Source organism: Schistocerca piceifrons, chromosome 1 (genome assembly GCF_021461385.2).
Source record: "Schistocerca piceifrons isolate TAMUIC-IGC-003096 chromosome 1, iqSchPice1.1, whole genome shotgun sequence".
NCBI lineage: Eukaryota > Metazoa > Arthropoda > Insecta > Orthoptera > Acrididae > Schistocerca > Schistocerca piceifrons.
Genome location: NC_060138.1, coordinates 685445605 through 685463800, shown reverse-complemented (window position 1 = coordinate 685463800; position 18196 = coordinate 685445605). Strand labels below are relative to the sequence as shown.

The 18196-nt window shown below is 40.4% G+C and overlaps 1 non-coding gene and 1 pseudogene across 1 annotated transcript; one reads left to right on the top strand and one right to left on the bottom strand.

Moving 5' to 3' along the window:
• Positions 1-641: 641 nt before the first annotated feature.
• LOC124721562 lies at positions 642-823 on the top strand (annotated as a pseudogene).
• A 16859-nt stretch (positions 824-17682) lies between these two features.
• Positions 17683-17766, bottom strand: Trnas-gga. Its single transcript is given in 2 exon segments — positions 17683-17717; positions 17727-17766. It is a non-coding gene; the product is annotated as a tRNA-Ser (tRNA).
• Between the last annotated feature and the right edge of the window lie 430 nt (positions 17767-18196).

Genomic DNA, 18196 nt, shown 5'->3' with positions numbered 1-18196 from the left:
ACTGAGACTTGTCCCCACCACTGAGGTTAAGAGCCGACAGCTTGGAGCATTCGTTGTACCCGCAGCTCACGCGAGCCCAAGGCTTCCGGTCGGCTACTGGCTGTGGACACTGTGGGACAAGCAGGTGCAGCTTGGATGTGTAGTTCTAGCTGCAAATTCCACCTCGACATAGACTCCCCAGTTTAAAATATCCGCTTTACACAATCCAAAAAGAGGATGTTGTTGTCCATACATCTCGCATTTCTCATTTCTCACGCTAAATGTGGATTCCCTTCCTTTTAAACGAGTTATTTCCGAAGACCGAAAAAAAATGGAAATTTCGTGTGGCTAGGGCCTCCCGTCGGGTAGACCGTTCGCCTGGTGCAGGTCTTTCTATTTGACGCCACTTCGGCGACCTGCGTGTCGATGGGGATGAAATGATGATGATTAGGACAACACAACACCCAGTCTCTGAGCGGAGAAAATTTCCGACCCAGCCGGGAATCGAACCCGGGCCCTTAGGATTGACAGTCTGTCACGCTGACCACTCAGCTACCGGGGCGGACTCCGAAGACCGAAGAAATCGCACCATACACGCATTTTCTCGCTAAAGCATCGTTACTTGTTATGAAAATCCAGTACGACAGTACGGTGTAGGCTATATTTCCTCTAAGTATTTTCTCATCAAGTAAAAAGAATCTGTTCTTATCACCTCAATACCTGTTACATCCTGCATCATAGGACTGGAATATTAAACTAATTTTTGGCTCATACCCGAGTGCTAAGAGCTTGCTCTACTTCCTGGATAATACTATATATAAGTTTATAAATTCGGTAATATAGCTGATTTTATTGAGATAGTTAGCTCTCTCTGTGTACGTGGGAGATTGAAATTTCGTTAAAAGATCTCGCCACAATGTAAAAATGCCTGATCACGAATCCAACTGACGAATCATATCAGTAGTACCTCGCCCGCGCTTCCACCTGCCCGGCAACACTTCATTGATATCAGATCGATTGACTAATTCATGAAACTTATCATGAGAGTTCCATTGCAGGGCGAGTAAGTTTTTTTCTTGCAGTCGGATTATACTCTCCCAGTAATTCAAATGAAAATTTTACTAAAGGACCACGAAGATGAGATACGAGTCATGCTGACCTCCAGATCTTTGGACACTACATCTTTCGTTTTTTAATACTTACAATGCATAACTGCATATGGAACAAAACCTTATTCTGCAGGAATTATACCGACAGAGCACAGATAGCATGCACCATCAGTTGTCAATCTCACCTGTGGACAAATGGAATAATTTTTATACACCCAGACGAGCATGTAAGTACCATCATTCCGTCATATTTTGGTCATCTTTCCATTACTTTTACGTATTTTCCTTCAGTTATCGTAATTTCACCATGTTTTCCGTAATTTCAACGCATTTTACCAAGCTACTTGAGGTCCAAACCACTCTTGACGACTTGTCACGTCAACAAAAAGTCAGCCAATGAAATTGCAGCATGGTTATCATTGCTAAACCACCCCCTCCAAAACTTTGCTAGGGCCATATAGTAGAAGTGGACATATCGCTAACCCTACATCACATGAGACGTCTTTTCTTGGTGTAGGTGGTGGTGGTGGTTAGTGTTTAACGTCCCGTCGACAATGAGGTCATTAGAGACGGAGCGCAAGCTTGGGTTAGGGAAGGACTGGGAAGGAAATCGGCCGTGCCCTTTCAAAGGAACCATCCCGGCATTTGCCTGAAACGATTTAGGGAAATCCCGGAAAACCTAAATCAGGATGGCTAGAGACGGGATTGAACCGTCGTCCTCCCGAATGCGAGTCCAGTGTGCTAACCACTGCGCCACCTCGCTCGGTGGTGTAGGAAATAGCCATCAGCAGAGAGGAGGTACAAAAGTTACGTTCCTTAGCGCAACACTTTACTTCTAAAAGTGTGTAAGAATTCTGTAATGAATAAAAACTCTGTACTCCAGGAGGGAGGCAAGTGCTCCCTCTTGGTGCCCTCCATCCTTCAGTCACCTACACTACTAGTTTTCAGATTTTCATAAGAACCATATACCAAGCACAAATGAACGGTGAATGCAGCTGCATTATTGTTACTGTTTTGGGGACTGTCTTCCTCCGCAGACATTCTGTAAAACTTCTTTTGCTTCGCTTTTCGTGCAACTTTAATAGTATATTCTCAAACACAATCATCTCGTCAAGGTGACACTCATTTCTGCATTTTTAGAATGGCTTTATAAAAGTGATCTGGCTTCTCGGAAGTAATTATTCTCATTATTAAATACAATCTATTTGTCTGATTTATCTCTTGCACATTTAACGATGAAAATGACGTTACATAAGTGGAAATAAAAGTGAATATGCCTTACCTAAGCGAGCTGCAATATTCAGGGCATAAAGGGTATTTGTTTACGACGTACCATCGTGATGTAGAGAAAGTCGAGATGAACAGGTTGACACTGAATACTTGTGGCCTGTCATGTCGGAAAACTAACCACAAATTGGCCTACAAATATCAGCTAAGCTACGGCGCATTGACTGTATGCAAGATTTTCAATATTTTCTCGCTCTCTGCAAGCAAAGCATTGGTTTTAGTCCTCCCTATGGGTGAAGATTTTTAGTAAGTTGTACAAGGCTCTACCTCCTACCACTGTATAAAAATTGGCGACTACACGTTTTATTTCCCATATTCGACCGTTTTTCGTTTTCCAATGGCTCACGCCACCGGCGTATTCGCCTATTCCGCTGACTTTATTAATTTAGACTTTCCCGTGAGGATATTGAAAGAAAACAGACTTTTGTAAACATTACACATAAACTACTTACTTTACAGTTCGATTTTAACTTAACCCTTACAAGCAAAGTATTTTTGTAATAAAAGGGACAACGAAGAAATTACTATATTGTTAATTTTATGCTGCTTGAAGTCACAAAATTATGAGGTTAAATGTACACAAACGTAAATTTTATAATTTCTAAGTGTACGATTTGGCCGGTGGCGCAGTAATAACCTAGAAAATGAAGACCAACAAAGGTCGAATTTGGGAAATAATTCTCGTAATCGCTAATTGTTGTACAAGGGTAAGAGGTAGTGCCATGAACAACTTACTAAAAGGGTGTGGTGGTACGTTCGGAGGCCACTTCTGTACATTTTTCTTGAATAACTCTAAAACCGCGGCCTCTAGCTGTAACGTATTCCAGTAAGAAATCAAACTACATTAAATTTACTACATAAAAGGTCCTACTCATTTCGTCTCTAGAAACAATACTTGCACGTAAAGAGTGAGAGAATATTGAAAATCTGCCCACCGCGCATGTGCTGTAATTTCCCGACATGATGAACTAGAAGTGTCCTCTATGATACGCTATAAACAATTATCATTTACATTCTGTATGTTGTCCCAGTAATATACAGGGTGGTCAGAAACAGTCTAAAAACATTGTACGAGTGTTGCTGTGCAGACTGTGCTGAATAATAATTGTTAAGAAAAAAATTTATGTTACGCCACTTCCGAGTTAATTAGCATCACGCCTTTGCGGGCGCAAATTCAAGTGACGGTGACGGTGTGTTCTTAGTTTTGTTTCCTAAAACCGAATGAGAGAGCGATACAAAAATTGAAAATAGGATGACAGTAAGTACTGAAGCCGAGCCGAAGGCTGAGCAGTAACGTGCGCTGTCATCCACGCTATGAGAACAACTGAGAGACTGTACCCGGTGGGACGCCAGAATTTGCGCGCTCAGCGGCCTGATTGACTAATTTCTGTGCTAATTAATTCTGTAACGCTGCAACGTATCTAATATTTTTCTTAACAGTTATTTCTCGGCACAATATACCCTGCGACACCAGTTAACCATTGAGCCACTGAATAGACTTAGGTGTGTACGGATTGTCATCAGTTGTTCACATTCTAATTGATGATCTCTGTCTCTCTTTTTCTCTCCCTCTCCCCCTTTCTCTTTCTGGCGATTACAATTTGAGTAACTGTTCGTGGCTTGGAGCACAATGGACACACACCTAATTCTGTTCAGTGGCTAATTTTAGACTACATATCCAAATGTTTGAGGAATAATTAGATGAGTGGAGCCGATCACTTGTAAACATAAAAACGTAAGGATTAATAGCAAACAAATGAGTCGAAGTGACTTTTGAATTCGGCTGTTTTTATGTTTTGCGACAAGTGTAACTATTCATCATTATGGCTTACAAAATATTCTCTGTAGCTACATGTAGTTCTGGTTTGTTCAACTACAGAGGAAGAAGCCCCACAAACCGACTTTTATCTCTTGTTTCGTCAGCGAAAGCCAGTGACAACAGTATCCCTGGAAAAATCACGTAAGTGGATAATTGATCGGATCTAACTCTCAACGATAACTAAATAAATTCTACTCAAATAACAATAATAATAATAAATCGATTCCTGCCACGAGGGTGAACTGTATAAGCGGTTTGATCCACGATCAGTTCAGCGATTTCTTCCTGTCACTAAGCTCTTTTTTTTTTTCATCTCTGGCAATATTCGTTGATGTTAAAAACGCCGAGTTGCACCTTGATTCGTAGCCCATGCTCAACTGTAGGTCCCCTGGGTAAGTCAGTTCAAAGGTGCATACCATCTCCTATAGGACTATTCCGAGTAAAGTGCTGTGGTATTGAAACTAATGTTCTGGATGGTGAAAGCTTTACTTGCCTCATACTGTAATTGTGCTGTAAATGAGAGGGATGGCCGTTGTAAGTAGCGCATGTGTGAACGAACGCCTCCTCTAAACCACCTGCTGCAGATTTAGCCGACTCGCCTGTAGGGCCAGGATGATTTACGTTCGGTCACGCCATAGCCTGCTCTTAAGCGCTCGTTTGCTGTGCAAATGAACGAGACAGTAGGTGCGCTGCTAGTGACGATTTAGTGCCGGGCAGTTTCTCGGCGAACGAGTTGTGTCTTTCGCTGTCACCCTCAATGTGGCGTAGTTTACGCGGAAAGGAGAGACACGGCCAGTGAAATTCTCTCACAATAGACTGTACGTCTCGCGCTAATTCGGTTCTTTAGTTTTTCTTGCCGCCGTATTTTTCGAGCCGAGTGCTTTTTGGTGGATGTGGTTTCACACATTACCGGAAGATTATTGTTAGAAATCCAAATGGCCACTACAATTTCAGAAAAAATAGTAAATGATGTATATTACGAAGGTAGAGATTTTCAGACCATCTCATAACAAGAATAATTAAGAAAAGTGTTCCATGGATTCAGAACGGAAAAGAAGGACCTAAAAGGACAACTTACTGCGGTCATGTCTCGCTGTTCATCTTGTGTCTTAAACCCTGCGATGAGACCCAGCGGTAGGCTACCCTTGGTGGAGTTGCGTCGTGCAATGGTCTCTTCAAATCAAATGAATGTAAAATTGGACATAATTGTCGGAAAAGACTTAAGTTAGAAGGAAATAATGGTGGATTCTTCTACCATGAAGCGAGCTCACGTCGGGAACTCAATTATAGAACCATCTAACGTGAAAGAAGAATCCTTGACAATGCTGCACTTTTGTGAATAATTACCTATTGGAGCTGAGTAATACTACTGCGTGATATTTTAGCGATTGTAAGGACACTTGCGTACTCTCAATGCTGAGAGTGGCAGTTTGCTCTCAATATAAACAACTGTAGCATTTCGCTGATAGTTAGGCGGAAAGAACTGTTAATGTTCGATTCTGTGATTGCTTCTGGAAGTATTCCTACATCTATCTTCATTTCAAAATCTTTTCTCACTTTCACAAACAAGCCTCCCCACCATAAATTGTTGGTCATCTTCTGATTCTGCGAACACTGCTTGTTCATTTGCATACTTACTCGTCCTGCATACTTACTCCTCCTGCTACTATTATTTTTTTTTATTTTCTCGTTTAATTTATCATCATAAATAACGAAGAGCATTGATAATAAATCTTTCAATAATTATCTCATCTCTTTCGCACACGCCAGTCCCTGGTAACATTTGTTTTAATTATTTTATTTCCTACCACCAGACATTTTTATCTATTTCATGCTTAATATAGTATACTGCAAAGCGTTTCAATTATGTTTTGCTTTTTAGGCGTTTATGCGTATATAAAATTGCTGTTTAATAATAAAATGTCTTAATCTAAACCAACAGAGAATTTTTTCGTTTACAGTTCACTTTAAAACTTTAGTGCCAACCTCAGTTCGCTTGTACGTAAGTTCCCCAACGTACTAGAATCATCGGTGGAGACTTTAATCATCCAACAATGAACTGGGAAAATATAGTTTTTTCAATGGGCGTGAAAAGACATCCTGTGAAATGTTATACTAAATACGTTCTCGGAAAACTACTTTCAACAAATAGTTCGGAAACCCAATCATGATAGAAATATATTGGATCTAATGGCAACAAGTAAACCTAACCTCTGAGGATGTCCACATCTAAACTTGTATCAGTGACCGTGAGGCGGTTGTAGCAACAATGATTACCAGAGTACAAAGGGCAACTAAACAAATATAAAGATATATATGTTCATCAAACTAGATTAAAAACAGTAGTGTCATATCTCAATGAGGAACTTGAAACTCCTAGCACAGGACAGGAGCATGTAGAGGAACTATGGGTCAAGTTTAAAAGAATACTTGCCTACACACTGGACTGATATGTATCCAGCAGAACATTTAATAATGGGTGGGACCCTCTCGGTATACAGTCACCGTAAAGAAACTTCTAAAGTAACAGAGACTACTGCACAATAGGTGTAAAACAAAGCAGAATGCTATAGGTAGAGAGACGTTAAATGAAACGTGTTTGGCTGTCATGAGAGCAATGCGTGGCGCCTTCAATGACTGCCCTAGCAGAATATTGTCGAAAGATCTTTCACAAAACCCAAATAAATTCTGGTCGCATGTGAGGGCTGCTAGTGGTGGAAAAAGTCACTCATGGACAGGGCAGGAACTGAAACTGAGAGTAGCAAAGCGAAAGGAGACATTCTTGGATCTGTTTTCATATGTTCCTTTACAAAGGAAAGCCCAGGAATATTGCCCCAGTTTATTTCTCGTTCCGCTAAAACCTTGGTGAGATAGATGATAGTGTCAGTGGCGCTGAGAAACAACTTCAGCTTGTGAATGAGTATCGACTATCGCTTCTTTACAATGATATTTTCGCGATACTAACTATCTGATAGTCACTTGTTTCACACTAGCACACCTTAATCTATTGCATTAACACTAGCTTAACGCTACTGTTTTTTTTTTTTTTTTTTTTTAGTTAATCCAAGCTGCTAGTTTACATCAACATTTTTCGAAGTCTTCAAGATGTTAAGTTGCAGTTTTCTAATTGTCTTTATCATATGATCAAAACATCCAGTAGCTTACAGTGCTCACATTTTTGTCATATCTTCTGCAGACGGTACACATCGACTTTGCAATATGCCATGTAAATGTTGTTGTCGTATAATCTTAACATTATTTGGAATTGTGTTTGTTTGGTAAAGAAATTAGAATTTTTAAACAAAAGCTTTAGGTCCGATGACATAGCCATTTACATATTGATACATTTTCCAAGGTATTTAGTGCTTCAACTGATTTTCGTCTCTTCCTGGGTGCTAATAATCTTCTCCGCATCCCATCTGAATTTCTTTGGCCCTCGATCCATCTATTCATATTCACTGTCACTCTCTAATAGTAATATCTCCTTAAGCTTCACATAATTTTTGGATATAATGCATACATCAGAAAAAAAATTTTCCGCTGCTGATGTAGAAAATTAATGACGATCTTTGCGTTGTGGAACATTTGCAACATCTGGAACATTCGTGACATCTGACACACCACCTCTAGTTCGTTGAATTCATTATTGGCATAGACCTCTGCAAGTAGAGAGAACAACACAGGCACTTGCGCTTCCCTCCCTCCTATAATGAAGAGTTTTTTTTGTGTCATCAGTCTTCTGAATAATTTCATGCGGCGCCGCCACGAATTACTGTCCTGTGCCAACCTCTTCATCTCAGAGTAACACTTGCAACCTACGTCCTCAATTATTTGCTGGATGTATTCCAATATTCCAATCTCTGTCTTCCTCTACAGTTTTTGCTGTCTACATCTCCCTCTATTAACATGATAGTCATTCCATGATGTCTTAACAGATGTCCTATCATCCTGTCCCTTCTCCTTGTCAGTATTTTCCACATATTCCTTCCCTTTCCCATTCTGCGCAGAACCTCCTCATTCCTTACCTTATCAGTCCACCTAATTTTCAACATTTGTCTGTACCACCACAGCTCAAACGCTGCGATTGTCTTCTCTTCCGGTTTTCCCACAGTCCATCTTTCACTACCATACAATGCTATGCTCCAAACGCACGTCATCAGAAATTTCTTCCTCAAATGGGTCAAATGGCTCTGAGCACTATGGGACTTAACATCTGAGGTCATCAGTCCCCTAGACTTATAACTACTTAAACCACCCTAACCTAAGGACATCACACACATTAATGCACGAGGCAGGATTCGAACCAGCGATCGTTGCAGCAGCGCGGTTACAGACTGAAGCGCCTAGAACCGCTCGGGAACAGCGGCCGGCCTTCCTCAAATCTCAGTCCATATTCTGTACTCATTAGACTGTTCATTTCATTCAGCAGATAATTAATTCTTCTTCACTTTCAGTCAGGATAGCATTGTCATCAGCGAATCGTATCATTGATAGCCTTTCACCTTGAATTTTAATTCCACTCCCGAGTCTTTCTTTTATTTCCATCACTACCTCTTCGATGTACAGATTGAACAGTAGGGGCAAAAAACTACATTTCTTTCTTACAGCCATTTTAATCCGCGCACTTGATTCTTCGTCGTTCTCTATTACTATTCCCTCTTGTCTCTTGTACACATTGTATATTCTCCGTCTCTCCCTATAGCTTATGCCTAGAGTATTTTTCAGAGAATTTCGAGCATCTTGCACCATTTACCATTGTCGAACGCTTTTCCAGGTTGACAAATCCTATGAATGGGCCTTGATTTTGCTTTAGTCTTGCTTCCACTTTCAACCGCAACGTCAGATTTGCTTCTCTAGTGCCGTTACCTTTCCTAAAGCCAAACTTGGATGAGTGACTTGTTAAGCTAATTGTGCGGTAATTCTCGCAGTTGCAGTCTTCGGAATTGTGTGGATGATACTTTTCCGAAAGTCAGATGCTATATCGTCAGCCTCATACATTTTACACATCAACGTGAATAGTCGTTTTGTTGCCACTTCCCCCAATGATTTTAGAAGTTCTGTTGGAATTTTATCTATCCTTTCTGCCTTATTTGATTTTAAGTCCTCCAAAGCTCTCTTAAATTCTGATTCTAATACTGGATGCCCTATCTCTTCTAAATCGACTCCTGTTTCTTCTTCTATCACATCAGACAAATCTTCCCCTCATAGAGGCCTTCAGTGACTCCTTCCACCTACCCGCTCTCTCCTCTGCATTTAACAGTGGAATTCCCGTTACACTCTTCATGTTACCAGCCTTGTTTTTAGTTTCATCGCAGGTTGTTTTGACTTTCATATATGCTGAGTCAGTCAATTATTTTTTTTTCACTTTCTTCACATTATTCATGCAGCCGTTTCGTCTTAGCTGCCCTGCACTTCCTATTTATTTCACACCTCGGTGACTTGTATTTCTGTACTCCTGAAGTTCCCCGAACATTTTTGTACTTCCTTCTTTCATTGATTAACTTAAGTACCTCTTTCGTTACGCATGGTTTCTTCGCAGTTACCTTCTTTGTACCTATGCTTTTCCAACACCTGTGAATGTCCCTTTTAGAGATGTCCATCCCTCCTCAACTGTACTGCCTTCTGAGATATTCCTTAATGCTGTATCTATAGAATTAGAGAGCTTCAAGCATATCTCGTCATTCTTTAGTACTTCCGTATCCCACTTCTTTGTGTATTGATTCTTCCTGACTAATCTCCTAAACTTCAGCTGCTCTTCATCACTACTATATTGTGATCTGAGTCTATATCTGCTGCTGCGTACGCCTTACAATCCACTATCTGACTTCTGAATCTCTGTGTCACCATGATGTAATCTAACTGAAATCTTTGTATATCACCTGGGCTTTTCCATGTCTACCTCGTCCTCTTGTGATTTTTGAACAAAGTATTCACTTTTACTAATTGAAATTTATTACAGAACTCAATTAGTTTTTCTCCTCTCTCATGAGGAGTACAGAGTTTTAGTTCTACAAATAAATCTCATGCAGTATCGAAAACCATCAATTCTCTGGGATATAAGTTTTTTTTTGTCATTGATGAAGAAGAAGAAGGAAAAACGTTTCATGCACGTTATAAATTTAAATTCCATGTCAGGGCTCATTTTCTACATTGTTCACAATTAGCATGTATGGGCTTTCATCAGTCTTAAGCACATGTTGAATCTCGACATCGACAAGGACTTTCTGTCAATATTTGCCTAGCATTGGCTTATTTGTCGTGGCATCACTTTCTTTTACTCGGGCACAACGGACGAACTCTCAGTGATTTCTCGGAGAACCAGATTTGCTAGAAGATATGTCTTTATTTATGGAACGAAAAAATGCATTTTTGGCACGATGGAACTCCCCCTAAATAACAGACTCCGTCACAGATGAGTAGGTGGAGGTGAACCAAATCCCTGTCCTCCACCTTCATCTAACGTAAACCCAGTCGATTTTAATTCTTAGGAACATCTGAAAGTCCATATTTAGCTGATGAAGATAATTTTGTGCCCGCATTTGTGAAAGGTTCAGAAACAATACGCAATACTCCAGGATACACCAATGCTTTCGAGATTCAGCGCGACTGTGAGTCGATGCATTTTTCAATGCTAACAGAGGCTTATGGAACATTTCATATACGAATGAGTTTCCTGTATTATTCTGTTCCACTGTGATCTTGTGTATCCCATGATTAGTGTACTTTACAAAATTGCAGAAAATGAATTCTAACATAGAAATAAAGTATTTCTGGACCTTGTCCGTGTAACACACTTTCTTCTTTTGTGTGCGAGGTTGTACCGTGATAGCTGTTGACGAATCATAACATTAAATCACTGAGTTTGTTTTATTTGTATTGTTCTGAGGGTAATAACAAGAGAACTGAATAATTCTTGGAATAGACACCTATGAGTTTATGTGAAACAGGGCACAAAAAACAACATGAGCACAATATTTCTTAATTTCTGCAGTATCTAAAAAACTAGAAACTACAGTAACAATTAATTTGGATATCTTTGTAACGCAGTTACATTGCCTCAATCCTTAGGATACAAGACAATAAAATTATTATACCCTCTTGAAACTGGAAGCAGTTAATACAACGTTATAATACATTAGTTAATTGAACTCTTTCTCTAAACATCAAAATATGTTTCTCGTATTAATAGCCGTACCATAAATTGATAAATACGTGAAGTCCATTGACGCCGGTTTATTACGAGACTTTATGATATATTATTAGAATATGCGCAGTATTCGGATGATTTCTGTTGTATTCGCACTCACCAAGAACAAACAGGGGTTCTATGATGGCTTAGTGATAATAGCTGATAAAAATGAAGCGCCATTACTTATAATACACTCTTGTATGAATATAACAAATGCTATGCGTAAAAGAAAAATAGTGCACCAGCTCACAGATTTATTTCTCCGTCAATCTAACAGAATTTGTGCTAGTCAGTTTCTAGTTTTCCATTTCTCTTTCACGGTTTCTAGTAACATCTAATATGTCGGGAGACAAAATTCATCTCCGCACGATCACTTTCTTAGTATCTACTGTACGAAGGAAGGTGAGTGATCTTTTCTCGCTTTTGCCAGGCAGCTGAAAAATTCGGGATTGTCCCTTCGTTAGAGGGTGGAGCGCGAGGAATTCGTAATCAGTTAACGAGGAGACTTGGCAGGCAATCGCTGTCAGTGCGGGAGTGGGTATTTCTAAATTCTCTCCCAGGCATCTCTTTCGTCAGCCACGGCTCATTAGCTGACCACAAAGGCGTTACGCTGAATTCTCTGATACCTCTGAATACAGCGATACATCTGGCGTGGTAGTGTCCAAACACGCACAGACACTGAATCACTCTTCTCCATGATTTTGTAAACATCATGATCTATTTAGTCGAAGGAAAAAAAAATTAAAAAATTCTTGTAAAGAATATAGTTGCGGTAAATTGAAGTTGGAGCACTGCTTGCTCGTAGTTCTGATGGCTAAGTGGCAAAATGAATTACAGACTTAAAAGTTTGAATTTCTATCCCTTGCTGATACTGTATTGTGGGATTCAGCATTATCAGACAGCCTAAGAATTATCCGCGCATCTGTGGCAAAGCTTTGTTCGCCTTGAAAAATATTAAGCTACGCTGCAATTCAAGTTCCATGCTAACCTGTAGCCCCATCACCTACTCTGGTTGGTTAACTGGTTCACAGATAATCGCCACTGTGACAGCAGAATGTACTGCCTACGTTCTCATCAAAAAGGGCTAGAGGCAAGTGCGGGTTGTTCATCTTATTGAGTAACTTTCTCTTCCTATCATCTGTACATTTACCAGACCAGCGTCTCGGAAACTCGCGCGATAGACTTCGATTTGATACTTTCAGTTTCCCGTACGTGCCACCATCGATGTCTCGGATAAAATTTTAAATGTAACTCATTCACCGGAAAAGTTCAGTGGTGAGCTCTTCTCTACGCTAAAGGTTTCTTTGACAGGGGCTTGGGGCTGAAATTAACGAGACTTCGAGCGTAGTTCTTAATCTTAGATACAGCTTTAAGGAAATTTACTAAAACTCTTGTAATTCTTTCTTCAAGACCTTGAGAATGTCGTTGCGTACGACCAGTACAGATTATTATTTTCGACTACTTAAAAATAGCCCTGACAATCTGACCTGATATTAATTTTGGCCCCGTATTTTTTCAGTACAGTGATATCTAATACCGCTGTGAGGACAAATATAATTGTAGTAGGATATCTATTGTTACTTTTACAAGACTCACTGAATGCTCTGGGTTCTCGTTTAAACTTGGGATTCAGCATGATCTTTTTAACGACCTACGTTTAGTGACATGTGTACCGTATTTATTATTCAAAACCTTTTAAACCAAATCACTAACTATACATTCCTTTAGTTAGGTAAGAAGATTATACTCTTTTAACTTCAAAACAATGTTACGTACCGTCAAATCGTATCAGTTCCTTATCATACAACTAGCTGCCAGAGCCATAACTCTGCTTCAAAGATGACGACGCCTAGACAAGGGCAAGAAAGAAATAATTTCATTAGGTTTCCCAAAAAAAAAAAAAAAAATCTTTAACTTGTGTTTTAAACTGATTCGCTTGCTTTTTAAAATGTTGTTGCCTGACCTACTATTGTTTGTAAGTTTTGGAAGATATGGACTAGTAAAGATACATTAACTGAGCGTTAGTAATAATATTCAGTACTTTTGCTACGAGAATTACCGAACACTGGATAATGGATCACCGTATTCCTTTCTGTTTACCAAAATGAGTACACTCACTGGCGTGAAGTGGAGTCATGGAGTCAAAAGAAGCGCCTAACTATCTCACTTTCCAAAACTAAGTTTACTCATAAAAACTGAGTAAAGAAATTAAAAAGTTATTTCTGTTCTAACTTGGCACCGGCACTTTTCATCCCACCACAAAAAAAAAAAAAAAAAAAAAAAAAAAAAAAAAAAAAAAAAAAAAAAAAAAAAAAAAAATAAATTTGCTCCTCAGGTGTTGCCACCTATCACCAAGCATCACGCAATAACGATATAGTCTAATATTCTATGAATCGTACTCAAACATCACATCCAAGCAGAAAACTAAAAACTCTCCCTTTAATATCTTCCCGGATATTAACATCGATGCATGCATGTATATGTAAGCTACTTTACATGTAATGTCATACGAATACTTCTACATTGTTTTCAAATTTTATTCGTTCATTTGAACGCATCTTACTTAAGTCATAGCCCATTGGCTGAGGCTGACATGCGGTGTAGGCGCGCGTTTCCCACTATATTTCATCTGTGACAGATCGCCATCACGCAGTAAGCGACAGTGATTTCACGCAACTGTTCCGTGCACCGCCGGCCGCAGCCATATGGGTAAAGGATGTGTTATTTTAACTCTTACTGGTGTTTCTTTTTTCGTACACTATGTTATTTTCTGACAACCCTATTTGACTTGGCACTCTTTATATCCTTACAGTGCTTTAGATCTTAAGGTGGCCAACATAATGGCCGAAACTGGTCATCATTTTTAAATAAATGGTTACTGCGATCTTGACTGTTTTATTAACTGATAATTTGTAACAGATCGCTGTGAAATCTCCTGAACGGGTTATCTAAAATTATAGATACACTGAATGCAATTTTATACATCACCGAATTTCCAAGCCTGGCTCCGATTACATACACTCGACAGAACTTACTTAGACCATTTGACCACGGACAATGCAGCATCTTGCAGTGCATTACAACGACTAACGACCTATATAAACAGTAACCTCTTTGACAACGAAAATATAATAATTATTATAATAATAACAGCCTTCGCTGTTTTGGCGGCATCTTTTCGTGAAATATACGCAGGAGGACGCAGTGTATTTGCTGACTTTTCTAGGAACGTACGTTCTCGAAACTGTAACAGTGCACTACACCGTAATTCAGAATGCTTTCGGGTTTACTAAATGAACCTGTAACAAAACGCACTGCTCTTCTTTGGAACTTCTCTGTTTCTTCTGTCAGTCCTATGTGATACGAATCCCATAATGACGAGCAATTTTCAAGTACTGGTCGAACGAGTGTTCTGTAAGCTACTTCCTTTGTTGATGGACTACATTTCCTGATTATTCTTCCAATGAATATCAGTTTGGTATCTGCCTTACTCGCGATTAATTTTATGTGGTCGTTCCACCTCTGTTCGCTTCGTACGCATACTCCTGGCTATTTTATGAAAGTAACTGCTTCCAGTGACTGTTCTGCAGTCGTGTAATCATATAGTGAAGGCTCTTTTCGTCTTTGTATTCGCAATACTTTACATTTGTTATCACTGAGATCAGCCTTACCAAATGGTAGCTTACACTATTTTCGGACGGACATTTACCAGTGAACCAAGCTACCAGTTTTCAAATCGTTGCTCTAATAAGTTTCCCTTTTTGCCAACTTCCTTCTCTTATGTACACGTTTATACAAGCAGTAATATATCACCGGAATTGTACTGATGTGTCTAATTTCATCACTAATCTAAGTACAATAAATGAAGTACTGTACTTCTGATGTAAATTTGTGTATATAACCCTAATGTTTCCAGTTTTGTACAACATCAACTGATAGCCTGAGAAAATCTTTGGGAGCAGTAGTACCTTCATATATTAATCCTGAAGAAGTACAGAAACGGATGACAGCAATGGCAATAAAATAAGATAATTATCTGTAGAAAGACTTTTATTTCGTAACTTAGGTGCCACGAAATACCTCGTCGAGTTTTGTCAAGCAGTAGACATGCATTCTTAAAACTCCCCTCGAGAAACATTTAGAGAAGTTCACAATTGAGATTCGGCGGAGATTACGTGATATATCGTGCTTTTTCTCGACTAACGACCGAACCTGTTTGGAAGGGACATATTTAACTACAGCATTAAAATCGCAGAAACTTTTACTTTGGCAACATTCCGAAAAGCAAGGGTTATCAGATTTGGAACAAAGGGTACAATACATCGACAACCATATTTACACATATACACTGAAAGCCACTGACAAGTGCATTGTAGAGGGTCTTAGCAACGGACCACGTCTTCGAATGTTTCTCCGTTCCTATCACGTATAATGTGTCTAATACTGTCTTTACAGACCCTAAGAGAGAAACACATAGGGGGCTATGATGTATTCTTAAATTACTCACTTAAAAATAGTTCGCGAAATTTTGTGAGTGGCTTTTCGTGGGATAATCGGCATCTATCTACAAGCTTCGGCTAGTTCACGTTTTTGAGCATTTCCTGACGATTCGTCGTGGTCAAACAGACCTGACACCATTCGTACTGGCCTTCCTTGAATACGTTCACCGTAGACTAACTCCATTTCCCCAGTGTGCTGCCGCGCGGGGTAGCCGTGCCGTCTGGGGCGCCTTGACACGGTTCGCGCGGCTCCCTCCGTCGGAGGTTCGAGTTCTCCCTCGGGCATGGGCGTGTGTGTTGTCCTTAGCGTAAGTTAGCTTAAGTTAGATTACTTAGTGCGTAAGCCTAGGGACCGATGACCTCTGCAGTTTGGTCCCATAGTCCTTAGCAAAAATTTCCAAATTTTTCCCAGTGTGCTGCGAATGAATCACCCGCTTTATCCACGACTGTGACAAAGTGAACATTCCATTTCATGTCCGAACACAGTATTCATTAGTTTTTCGAATTTAAGGACTCTTTAAAATTTTGGAAGAATAGATTGTTGGCTAAATCAATTTGTTCATTTAAGATGGCGAGGGGTGTTTTATTGTTATGCATGAAAATTTATAATTGTTCCAAGAGGTCCATTTTTATTCCTTTGTCTACAGTGTGTAGAATGTGGAGGTTGGTTTTTATGTCTGGAACTGAATGACTATTTTGGGCTAGATGGGATGCAAAAGTGGATTTATTTAAATTTTTTAAACGGAGTGCGTCTGAGTGCTCTTTGTATCGGATTTCAAAATTTCTTCCTGTTTGGAAGACTGTGAAATCCAAGTTCCCTCACCTCTCGCCTAACTGTAACAGTACTTACAGTGGATCCTGATGCAGTTTAGAACTCCTGTGTGATGCCGGCCGCGGTGGTCTCGCGGTTCTAGGCGCGCAGTCCGGAACCGTGCGACTGCTACGGTCGCAGGTTCGAATCCTGCCTCGGGCATGGATGTGTGTGATGTCCTTAGGTTGGTTAGGTTTAAGTAGTTCTAAGTTCTAGGGGACCGATGACCACAGCAGTTGAGTCCCATAGTGCTCAGAGCCATTTTTTTTCCTGTGTGATGGTCTGGATAGCTGTCTGCCTATTACCAATAACGACCCTCTTCACCTGTCGGCGGTCTCTGTCAGTCAACAGACGAGGCCGGGCTGTATGCTTTTGTGCTGTGCGTGTCCATTCACGTTTCCACTTCACTACCACATCGGAAACAGTGGACTTAGGGATGTTTAGGAGTGTGGAAATCTGGCGTACAGACGTATGACACATGTGACACCCAATCACGTGATTATGTTCGAAGTCCGTGAGTTCCGCGGAGCGCCCCATTCTGCTCTCTCACGATCTCTAGGTCGCTGATATGGAGTATCTGGCAGTAGGTGGCAGTCCAATGCACCTAATATGAAAAACGTATATTTTTGGGGGTGTTCGGGTCTTTTGATCACATTGTATTTAAACAACAAATCTCGTGTATACCTACATCAGTGTGTCACAGAGTAACACTTCTTAAAAGACATTTCATTAGTGAGGCACTGTATTATAGTCAAGAATTCAGTGCCTGCCCTCAGATGAGCTGATCAAAAGAGGGTATAAAATAAGTTACAAAACCACACACCTTCTTAGACAGTATGTGCCTCTTTTCGCAGTCTGATGTCCACAGCATTTTTAGAGAATGGTTCAAATGGCTCTGAGCACTATGGGACTCAACTGCTGTGGTCATAAGTCCCCTAGAACTTAGAACTACTTAAACCTAACTAACCTAAGGACATCACACACATCCATGCCCGAGGCAGGATTCGAACCTGCGACCGCAGCTGTCGTGCGGTTCCAGACTGTAGCGCCTTTAACCGCTCGGCCACTCCGGCCGGCCAGCATTTTTAGAAATACTTCACAAGATAAATGGTTCAAATGGCTCTGAGCACTATGGGACTTAACATCTGTGGTCATCAGTCCCCTAGAACTTAGAACTACTTAAACCTAACTAACCTAAGGACATCACACACATCCATGCCCGAGGCAGGAGTCGAACCTGCGACCGTAGCAGTCGCGCGGTTCCTGACTGAGCGCCTAGAACCGCTAGACCACCGCGGCCGGCTTCACAAGATACTCTCATATGTCCTATAGCTATACCTATACAGATTCAAAGCACTAAAATGGCATGTACTCACGCAACGAAGCACATTACATGCAGGGCCGGTCGCGCTGTGTTTGATGTTCGAGCACGCTTCCTCATGTGGTAGTACTACCAGTGCAACCAGCACTGCTGCATCGCCCTTATGTTATGCCAGCCAGACC